Source organism: Pseudorasbora parva, chromosome 2, assembly GCF_024679245.1.
Source record: "Pseudorasbora parva isolate DD20220531a chromosome 2, ASM2467924v1, whole genome shotgun sequence".
NCBI classification, from domain to species: domain Eukaryota; kingdom Metazoa; phylum Chordata; class Actinopteri; order Cypriniformes; family Gobionidae; genus Pseudorasbora; species Pseudorasbora parva.
Genome location: NC_090173.1, coordinates 57702120 through 57714487, shown reverse-complemented (window position 1 = coordinate 57714487; position 12368 = coordinate 57702120).

Sequence of the window (12368 nt, the reverse complement as noted above, 5' to 3'; positions counted from 1 at the left end):
CGAACACAGTGTGATGATGGCTGGTAGAGGGAGGGGTACATTACTAGCCACACCTGACAAAGGGTTTCAGTTTCTGGGTCCTGACTATGCAAGCACCGGAAGGGGAGGAGCATATAGGTCATCTGTTGATTCTAGAACTGACATGTTCTCTAGTCCAGTTTCAAAACCTAGCAACCCAGAGTACACCAGAGTTGAATCAGGACTTTCACATGAAATGAGCAGTCTCGTTAGACAAATTGGGTCTGAAATAGGCGAAGCTATCAGAGACAGTCTGTTGCATTCAAGTACGGCATCTAGTGGGTATTTTGGGGAATCCACAAAAATTTCTGACACTAAAGCTTCGAATGCAACCATTATAGATGCTTCCAAGTTAAATTTGGTACTGAAATCTGAGGTAACCGCGCCACCGTATTATCGTGGAGATTGTACAGATAAGTGCTCCATGATGGAGTGGGAGGAATTGATGCGAGTGTACCTTAACAAAAAAGAAGTAGCAGACGCTGAAAGGGTTGAGGAGGTGATGAACAGACTAATGGGGAGGGCTAGGGACATCATAAAGGTTTGGCTGAGTAACAGAACCGTAACCCCAACTGTAGATGCTGTGTTCACAGTATTGAGACATCATTTCAGTGACTCCAGTAGCTCAGGAATGCCTTTAGCCGACTTCTACTCCGTGAAACCTTACCCTAATGAGAGTTCTTTGGATTGTTGGATAAGGTTGAACAAAGCTGCAGAAATGGCTGAGCAGAGCCTTAGAGAGGAGGGCAGAACCTTGGTAAATCGCAGTAGAGAACTAGCTGTAATGTTTATTCGACACTGTCCTGATAAGGAACTGTCTTTAGTGTTCAAAAGCAAATCTGCACAGTCATGGACAGCTTCCGAGGTCCAAGAGAGGTTGGATGAGATGTTAAGAGAACAGAAAGCAACAAAGCGAATTACGTGTCAACAAACAGCCACAGTTCTTGAGCCTCTTGGTGATTCACCTTCTTTGTCTGCTCATAGGTCAGATACGACCACACCGGCAACAGATAGTGCCACTCTGGACAAAGTCTTGACCATGTTGGAAAAGGCTCTTGTGTGCAATGCCCAATCTGTGCGTGGTGGTTGGTCCAAGAACTCCAACAAACAGAGCCGTGAATGTAGAGTGTGTAAAAGCAAAGATCACAGCACTACTGCCCATTGTAAGATGTACAATCTCTGCTTTAAGTGTTTTTCGTCTGGGCATAGGAGTTTCAATTGCGAGATGACTGTGCCCAGGGAGAACTCTGGCAGACGGGTGGATGAAGCGACTCAGGGAAACTAGAAAGCCTCCATTGGGGGGAGGGCAATGTGGGGCAAATTGAAAGTTCCTCCTGGGATACTGACGTTGAGTCTGTCTATTCATTTTATTGTGAGAGTGCAAGCAAAGACAAAACTGTGATTTTTCAAAATACTGTTCGGTCAGCACAAAATGACAGTCTGTTTTATACTAGTGTTTTGGTACAGGACAAAGTTCGTCTGAGGGGGATGCTGGACAGGGGCTCCATGGCAACTACCTTGAGTGCTGATGTGGTACCTCAACTGATAGAAGCTGGAGTTCTGGAGCAGTTATTTTCCCCATCAGACATAATTTTGGTTGGATGTGGTGGGAAACAGACTAGTCCCGAAGGTATGTGTGACCTGAAAATTGAGGTATATGGGGTTAGTTTTAGTGTTCCAGTCCTTGTTGTCAGTGGACAAGTGGATCAGCTTATTATCGGAACAAATGTGTTGAAACCTCTGATCAGAGAAATGAAGTCGAATGAGGGATTCTGGAAAGTTCTGGATAAGCCAGACCAATCAATTCAAAGTGAGGATTGTCAGTTTCTACGTATGCTTTCAAGCATTGAGAGGTGGAGAGGTAGTGCGATTCCTGACAAAGTTGGCACCTTAAAGTCAAAATCTGCGGTCGTCTTGCAGCCTATGAGTGAGCATCTAGTTTGGGGGCGGCTGCCACCAGGGTTGAAGCTTTCAGTGGGTAGCATCGTTGTGATTGAGCCAAGTACCTCTCGCTGTGTTCACCGGAATGTCCTTGTCGGTAGAGTGATTTCACCTTTGTGGGGTGATGGTTGGCTCCCGGTGAAAATGATAAACCCTACTAACTCTGAGATTGTGTTGCACAGGAATTCAAAACTGGCAGATGTCTACCCATGCATTGCTTTAGAAGATTTTGACCATATACCAGAGCAAAGAGTTTACCAGAATGTAGCCATGAGCAGTGACAGTTGCGGTAGCTTATCAGCAAAGAGCTCAGTGTCTGGTGTCAGGGACGTCAGTGACAAGCGGTTGGACGAACTAGGTCTCAAAGATTTGAATGTAACGGACTGTGAGGTGTCGCCGTTTTGGAGGAACAAGCTTGTTGAGCTCATACAAAAATATGAGTGTGTTTTCTCTAGGCACTCATTGGATTGTGGTGAGGCAAAGGGGTTCTGTCATCGCATCCGTTTAACGGATGACAGGCCATTTCGTTTACCCTACCGTAGACTTTCTCCAGCGCACTATCACAAGTTAAGGGAGACGCTTGATGAAATGGAACAGAAGGAGATCATCAGGAAATCGTCCAGTGAATTTGCGTCACCGTTAGTACTAGTTTGGAAGAAAAATGGTGATTTGCGGTTGTGCACTGACTTTCGGTGGCTGAATGCTCGCACGGTGAAGGACGCACATCCTCTTCCTCACCAGGCAGATGTTTTGGCAGCTTTGGGGGGAATGCTTTGTTTAGTACCATGGACTTAACATCTGGTTACTACAACATTCCTTTATATGAGGAGGATAAGAGATTTACAGCCTTCAGTTCCCCTCTTGGGTTGCACGAGTACAACCGCTTACTGCAGGGTCTTTGCAACAGTCCTGCTACGTTCATGAGAATGATGCTAACTATTTTCGGTGATCAAAACTTCATGAGTCTGCTCTGTTACTTAGATGATCTGTTAGTTTTTGGTAAAACAGAGGAAGAAAGCTTGCAGAGGCTAGAGATGGTGTTTCAACGTCTCAGGGATCACAATTTGAAATTTTCACCTTCCAAGTGTATGTTTTTAAGGAGGTCAGTAAAATTCTTGGGCCACATTGTTTCACAGGAGGGTGTGGCTAGTGATCCAATGAAGGTAGAGGCGATTGTGAATGTGTCGGAGAAAGATCTGATGCAGGCTGATGGTGTTACTCCATCTGTGAGTAAGATTAGATCATTTTTGGGCATGGTGGTATATTATCAACACTTCATTGAGAACTGCTCTATGATGGCAAGGCCTCTTTTTCAACTGATGACTGGTCAGAAGAGACCTAGGAGGGTGAGAGGTGTAGGAAAGAAGTTGGTTGGCCGAAAGCTTACTCCTGATGATTGGACAGAGGACTGTCTAGGAGCATTTAAGAACTTGAAAGCTGCTCTGGTAAAGCAAGTTTTGCTTGCCCACCCCGACTTTTCAAAACATTTATATTGTCTGTTGATGCTTCAACGAGCGGGCTTGGGGCCGTGCTCTCTCAAGTTCAAGAGGGTTATGCGGTTGCAAGGCCAATCGTTTTTGCATCAAAGTCTCTTAATCATGCACAATCTAAGTATCCAGCTCACAGACTTGAATTTTTAGCAATGAAGTGGGCAATATGCGATAAATTCAGTCACTGGCTCCGTGGGCACAGGTTTACGGTTTGGACAGATAACAACCCCCTCAAGTATATTTTGACCAAACCGAAACTTGATGCCTGCGAGCAGAGGTGGGTTGCAAAGTTGGCTCCTTTTGACTTTGATATCCAATACATACCTGGCCCGAAAAACGTGGTGGCTGATGCCTTGAGCCGTGAACCTTTTTCTACTTCCAAAATCTTTCACAGACTTACCAGAACACCATATGACATCCTGAAGCATGAAGCAGAGGCACTTGAGGTTGAGCAGGTACAGGGAATGTTTCACTTGTCCTGTGATGTTACAGAGAGAGAGGCTGTAGAGGATATATCTGGGGCACAGACGTGTCATGAGGTCACTCACCTAGTTCAGAGGTCTGCTGGGTGTCGAGTATCCGGTGAGGAGAAGTCTGTGCTTCGTTCACACTGTCATTGGGAGGAAGGTGCAGCTGTTCGAGCGGTTGCTTATGTACAGCATTTGAGGTGTTTGGAGGATGCGGTTCAGTGTCCACTCAGTAAACTTACCCAAGCAGAATTGCTTGACAAGCAATGTCATGACCCATTAATAGGGTGAGGTTCTTTGTAGAGCGAGGTAGACGGCCTTCGAGAAGAGAAAAAAGTAACGAGTTAAAAGAAACCGTACAGACACTTAGACAATGGGGCAAATTCTCAATCAGGCTAGGTATACTTTACCGCGTGTCTAAGAATCCAACGACTAAGAAAAAGACTTTTCAGTGTGTTGTGCCGGCAGCTTTAAGAGGCTTGGTCCTGAAAGGGGTGCATGATGACGCAGGTCATCAGGGCCAGCACCGTACCCTTTGGCTGGCAAGGCAAAGGTTTTACTGGAATTCTATGGAGAAAGACACAAAACTCTATGTGACGCAATGTAAGAGATGTGTGTTGAGTAAGACTCCTGAGCCTGAGGCCAGAGCACCACTTGTATCAATAACCACAACCGCACCGCTCGAGTTAGTTTGTATAGATTTCTGGTCGGCTGAGGATGTCAATAACAAGTCAGTTGATGTGTTGGTAGTTACCGACCACTTCACAAAACTTGCGTGTGCGTATGTTTGTCCGAATCAAACTGCAAAGTCGGTTGCCCGTGTTCTGTGGAACAATTTCTTTTGTATATATGGATTCCCAGAACGGATTCATTCAGACAAGGGTGCAAATTTTGAAAGTTCTTTGATTGCGGAAATGTTGAAATTGACAAGTGTTGCTAAATCTCGTACCACACCCTATCACCCTATGGGTAATGGTCAAACAGAAAGATTTAATCGTACGCTCGGTGACATGATAAGGTCTTTGCCTCCGAGGTCTAAAGCTAATTGGCCTCAGATGCTGAACACACTGACTTTCTCGTACAATTGCACTAGGCATGAGACAACGGGCTATCCACCATTCTTTTTAATGTTTGGCCGTACCCCGAGATTGCCAGTTGATGTTTTATTTGAGAGTGTCATTTTGGATGGGGGGACTGTTGATGTGAGTAAATATGTTCAGTCTCTTGGAAAGGAGTTAAGGGAGGCAATGTCACTTGCACAACAAAATGCACGTCAGCAGCAGAACAAACAGGCTGAACATTACAATCGCAAATGCAAGGGTCATTCATTGGAGTTGGGCGATAGAGTTCTACTTGCAAACAAAGCGGAGAAAGGAAAAAGGAAGTTAGCTGATCGTTTGGAAAGCACAGTATATATTGTGGTCAGCAAGAACTCTTCTTTGAACACATACAAGATCCGCCACCCTCTAAATGGTCGTGTCAAAACTGTTCATCGAAATCTGTTAATGCCTGTAAACTTTCTACCGTTGCCTGATTGGGATGATTCTGTGACATCAGAGTGTGATTGGAGTTCAAACTGTGATTCTTCACTTACTGACTGTCAAAGAAGTGATGCTGCAGACCGAACCTCTCAATGGATTGTTGATTTAGATGAAGTGTCAGGGATGGGTAATGATGAATTGAATAATGATGTGATTGAATGTGGTGAGCACGAGATGTACGATCATGAGGTGGGTCAACAAACCGAACAGATTGAAGAGAATGAGTGTCAAGACATCTCTGAAAGAATGTCTAATCCTTTGGGGTACTTGTGTCCTACATCAAATGCTGAGGTATCTCTTGTATCAGATATTCAGAATGAAGACTCTGCATCTCAAATTGGCATGACTGTTGCTGATCAGGATTGTAATGTTTCAACAGTAGTGCAGGAAATACCTGTGGGTTCGTTACAACATGATGCAGGTTCTTCTCCTGTTGCAAAAGAATCTGATGAGCAGCAGAGAATACGTTCGAGATTTGGTAGATTTATTAAACCTGTGAGTAGACTGATACAGACAATGTCAACTCAAAGAGTGTATCCAGTGTTGGAAGTTTGAATTTGTTTTTTGTTTTTTTGTATTTGACTGAATGTACACCTGTCAATTAGTTACAGGTGGAAAGATCTCTTAAGATACATGAGTTTGCTTAGGACAATAAGCATAGAGAGTGATTATTAGTGTATGTCATAATTGAGACTATGTATATGGCATGGTTTGTCTAATGGTAGATTGGGGATTAGCTACCCTTGATTTATCTGAATCTTTACCGAGATAGCTTTAAAGCTGTTTAACCTAGAGTGGTTTAAGTGAAATGACATCACTAAAATATCAAGTGGTTGACCTGTCCAATAATCTAGTGTAAAACAGTGGGGGTGGATGTAACGAGTGAATGTTGTTACACTAGATTATTGAAATAAGTAGTACTTTACTATTAATTTTGGATTAACTTTTATTTTGAAATTCGTTTTGGAAGAAAAGTCTGAACCATAGTCATGTGATTATAAGCATAATATGCTTGTAATGTACAAAGTGTTTTCGTTTCTTTATATTTGTATTTTGGGTTTTTGTTTTACGGATTTATTTGTGCAATTGTAAAAAGTTAAAAACGTACTATACGTAAGTGATGTCATGCGCAAGTGTGAGGTGAAAACTGATGTAATTTCCGTGCGCGCGCTCTCTTTCGCTGGATGTCATGGAGAGAGGTACGTTTTTACTAGCTCCTCGCAAATGTGCTTCAATTGTGTTTAGTAGTTGTTGTTTAGCGATTATCTGTGGAAAATGAGTTTATTTAATAACCTTTCTTTAATCAGAGGTTGTTAATTTGAAGTGAGAATGTTAAGAGTACATTTAATCGATTTATGAAGTTTAGTAATGGCCGCTGTTGCACGTGCGATATGCTGATCGCGGTTTGTTATAGAACTATGCATTTTATGAAGTTGAATTTCCATTCATGTTACTTGAGTACTTGAGTTGAGTACATTTGTGAATGTGTTGTATTTGTTTATCTCTAATGATCCATACGATCCATGTATTTGTTTATCTCTAATGATCCATAAGTTAAATGCATTTTCTTGCATATGTATTTACATTGAGACATTATGTGATGATTGACAGGCACAGCTAGACCAGAGATGTTGATGGATTGTGTCTGATGGTGTCCGTTTTGTTTTGACACAGGTATGTAAATGGATCATTAGTATCTTTCTTGTATTCTTCCGTACTTTTTATTATTATTTTTTTTGTTTTCTCTTATTATTGTAATTGTTTCTCTAATTCTTACTGTATGTTATGCTCTCTTTCGCTGGATGTCATGGAGAGAGGCACAGCTAGACCAGAGATGTTGATGGATTGTGTCTGATGGTGTCTGTTTTGTTTTGACACAGAGAAACCCTCAATCGTACAAATAAGAGAACCATTTCAACTGCATCATCGTGTGGGCTCTTATTATTATTCGTCTAAAAATAAAAAAAACAATTAAACAACGCAGAAGAAAACCCACTACACTAGGATTAGAGCAACACTAAGGGAGTGTTCTTGTTTGTGTTTGGCCAGTTAGGCTGTGTGTTTCCCTGTGTTTAGCTGAAACAAAAATAAATAAGTTGTTGTTATACAGTAATATTTTCATCTCTTTTTTTCTTTTTTGATATCGTATTGTGACGTATCGTATCGTAACCCTGGCATATCGAGGTGCATCGTATCGTGAGTTTAAGTGTATCGTCCCATCCCTAGTTACTACGCAACCAAATTCGCTGGTAGTGTGAATGCACGTTTTTTTTAGGAGAATTTTTTTTTTTTTTTTTTTTGAAAAACCTGTTCCCTTGCATAGTTTCTTAGCTGAGACATTTATCTACAAATATATCAGTTTATAATAATGTAGTATTAAATAATAAAACATGTTTTGTCCCTTCTCTCAGGATAATGGGTGTATATGTGGACATAGCCTACCTCTGTCTTCTCTTTAGGGCCATCAGTCACATCATCCACTGCAATGCAAATTACAAAGACAAAAATGTTATTGCTATTTATATATCACAATAAGGCTAACGCCGTTTTGGTAACACCTGTATTTACCACACATTTCATGGGACCTGTGACATTTAATTTCATCCAATGATAAAATTACAATAAAACAAACTTAACTTAACTAAGGTATTAGCAGGGTATTTTTATCTCTTTATTGGAGTTACACTTTTGGTTTCACAATGCTCACATGGTCAATACACAACATGATCACATGGCTAGTCATATTTATATTGTTTAATGCCACAATATCAAATATTCTTCCTTTGAAAGCATTTCAAATGTTTAACAAAAAAGGTAAAATACAGAAATGTGTTTTATTTTTTTATATTTATTTTTAATGAAGCTTTTTCACAAAAATTAGCAGATACAATTACCTACAAATTCAGATCAAGTTAAAACAAAAACTGTAACCTTAGATTGTATTAATTACTACAATCATCCCTTAAAGGGTTAGTTCACCCAAAAATGAAATTTCTTTCATTAACTCCTCACCCTAATGTCGTTCCACACCCGTAAGACCTCCGTTCATCTTCACACACAGTTTAAGATATTTTAGATTTAGTCCAAGGGCTTTTCTGTCCTTTATATATATATAAATGAATGGGGAAAATCCGTAACTTTAACTGTAAATGCTACTTGAGGAGAAAAGAGAACTCTCTGCATGGGAGACAGTCCTGTAGCCATAAGCTTTCTCCAGACATTATGTACAACATACGGCTGGATTCTTTAGCTGCGTAAAAAGAGTGGCAGGACATGCAAATTATTGCACATTTAGAGGCAAACAGACGCACAGTGCAAACTTCAGAGATGGTTACATCCGCAAAGAAGACCCCGACAAAGAGAAAGTGTGCCCGAGCGACTTATTTCATTGGAGGCATCGAGATCTGCAAGAATACTTTTCTGTTTCTTATGGGGTGAGTTTCATTCTAAGAACACGTAGCCTACACGTTATCTCATGTTTAGACCATGTTTAGACCTTCCCATATCTACCTATTGTTATTAGCTAGCTCAGTTTTAATTGTAATCGTTAGCATCGCTTGCCAAAAACCGCCATTACTACAATGGCCTTTTAGATGGTAATGTTAACATCTGCTATTAATCTGAATAATGCTTCAAATGCTTGAATTGACTGGTGTGAATGCGGTCCGATTTTTCCCGTTGCGTCTGTCGTTACTAGCAACCATGCAGCTTTACAGGGGGTATGGCTTATCTAAATGAGATGTAAATGAGGCCTATTGTCTATTGTGACTGGTAACATATTATAAAATATTCAGCTAACGTGGGTAGCACCGCTAGTGGTCTAGCTTTTTTTGTATGTGAATGCTGTTTTACATTAATATTATGACACAAGTGAAGCATATTTTTACAAAATAAATAATAGGTTCGCAATTTAAATGTTAATCTTAACCATGGGACTAACGGCGTAGAGGCTGCTTCGTAGCCTCTACGCCGTGGGCCGTGGGCGCCCTGAGGGAATTCATGCTGAATTAAAGACACAAAATCTAATTTTACCTAAAAAATTTATTTCACCATAAAATCGTGTTAAGTGAGGTGTTTCACAATGACATTCACAATGACATGAAATAAATAAAATGCACAAAAACACAGGAGTCTTTGCCTTCAGAACTTCAAAAGTCTTGTTTAAACAATTAAAACTAGATTTAGACTACATTTATCATGTAAACTACCTACAATACAGCATGTTATAAGTTTGAGGGACGGGACTGGTTATGCGGGTAGCATGCAGTGGGAAGGGTGCAGAGTTGCGATTAGCCGTTGCCACGCTGGGCTGAAGGATGCAAAACTCTGGTTGCGCCAAGAGGGTCCTTAAACGTCGCCATAAAATTCGCATCGGGACAGTCGCATCGGCATAGTGCCCATCATAAAGCACATGGCAGACAGTGGTCGGAGGAGGTGAGAGAATGGATGATACTCTTCTGTATTTGCAGTACACGCGCCACAGTTCAGCTGTGCGTCGCAAATGCTGTCAGTGTGAAAGCACAATGGGCATGAGCTGCTTCTGCACTCTGCGCTGCTTGCGTCCAGGTCATTGCGTGCAGATGTTTTTGGTCCAATAATTAGTGTGTGTATGTATATATATGTATTTATTTATTTATTTTTTATTTAAAAAATTTTTTTTTACGATTTAGTAGGAAAACATTTTTATAGGCTTATTTTATTTGAATCTTAATTATACTCTGAACTCCCATTGAACCCTGCATACAGATATCCACTTTGATTATATTTTTTATCTAAAGCTGTTGTTTTTATTTAATTTACATCTTAACAAAAAATCCTTAAGCATCAGTTCCGCTTCAGATGACCAAATGAGCAGCATTGACAACAGCGAAGATGATTATGTGCCTGAATCTGAGCTGTTCAGATGAATCTGAAGAGAGCCTTCCACAGCCTTTGTCCAGTCCCGGATCTCTCAATGTAACATTAGATGGTAATGTTGATACTTCCTCATCGTCCATAAATGCAGACAAGGAATATTCCCCACTTGAAGTTAAGGAGACAATGACTCATTCAGACAACGACTGCAGTCCAAGAGATTTCAGTGATAAAACTGAAAAAGACTGCAAAAGGCCAAAGAATGTTCAACAAAAAGCAGTATTGCTTTTACTGCCCCAAACCATTCTGCAAAATGATAAGACACTTGGCTCAAGTTCATAAGAATGAGGTGGAGGTAGCAAAGGCTCTTTCTTTTCCAAAGGGTTCTAAAGAAAGGAGGATTAATCTGGATCTGTTGAGGAATAAAGGTAACGTCTCAGGTTACGAATGTAACCATGGTTCCCTGAGAGGGAATAAGACGCTGCCTCGAAACGCTACGGGAACGCCTCTGCATGATTGCGTCATGAAGCACTCGTGAAATCTGTCCAATAGGGTGGCGATACGTTATAAGCGGGTGACGTCATTGACCAGGAAGCTATAAAGCACACCTGGACCAAAACAGCGTTAGCTTCTGAAAAAATTTGAACAAGTCGGTCACAGGCATGCAGAGTATGGCATAGCAACGCAGCGTCTCGTTCCCTCTCAGGGAACCATGGTTACATACGTAACCTGAGACGTTCCCTTATCGAAGGAACTCGAGCTGCATCGAAACACTGTACCGAGTGGCCACTTATGACCACTCCCCCAACCAGTTAGGGAGGCATCCGTCGTTAGCGTCAAGCTAACGACAAGGAACCCCCAAAACTGGACCTTGGGATAGGAACCAAGGATCCTTCCACATCACCAAGGCACGTAGGCCTCGCCGCGAGACCTTGATCAAGCGAAAAGTATTCCCCTTCAGGGAGAAGCCCTTAGTCCTGAGCCACCACTGCAAAGGCCTCATGTACAACAGGCCAAAAGGTCTCACGTTGGACGCTGCTGCCATCAGACCCAGAAGTCTTTGAAACTGTTTTACAGTGAGTGACTGACCTAGCTTTATCCTGCTTACGGCTTCCAGGATTGATATTATCCTGGCGGGAGATAACCCCCAGACAGTAGTGACCAACCCACTTTTCTTTAAATCTAGCCTTAGCCCCAACACTTTCATATGGGCGAGGACAGCATCTCGATGCTGAATCGCCAACTGTTCAAGACAGCGCCAAGATGAGCCAGCCGTCTATATAATTTAGTATGCGGATGCCCTGGAGTCTCAGAGGAGCCAAGGCTGCATCCACGCACTTCGTAAAAGTTGGGGGCGATAGAGCTAGGCCGAACGGAAGAACCCATATTGGTAAACTTCGCCCCCCAAAAGCAAACCTGAGGAACTTCCAGATCTTCGGAACTAAAAGTACCCGTTGTAAAACCTTGACTCTCCGCTGTGGGGAAGGACCCTCTCTATAGCCTCTTTTTGCAGAAGAGTCTGTACTTCTTGTTCCATAACCAGAGCATGCTCGGGGCTGACCACTGTGGATACCACTCCGTTATATCTGCAGGACCCAATCAGAGATATTCGGCAGAAGTTTCCACGCTGCCAGAAAATCGACTAAGGGAACCAGCCTCTCGAGGCCAGCCTCTGGTGTTTGTTGAGCGGTCAGCTCGGTGTCCTGAAATGGCGCACCGGCAGGAAGCAACCGAACCAACCCTCTTTTGAGCCCTCCTCGGAGGGCGCGAGCTTCCCCGTGCCATTACGTTTCCGGGCGGACATGCAGATGTGTGCTCGCTGAGGACCGCTGCGCCCTGAAGCACCAGAGGTGGCAGGGTTGGCAGAACGGCCCCCTGATGGCACTGAAGGGGGACGGGCACCGTGTAATGAGGTGAACACCGACCCACTCCGAAGGGGACTGCCATCAGATGTCTGACCCTTCCGATCTCAGGAATTATTTTATTTTTAATGCAGTCAAATATCAACCAGACAAGTAAAAACAGTCTGGATGAGAGGCTGCATATCCAAAATAGCA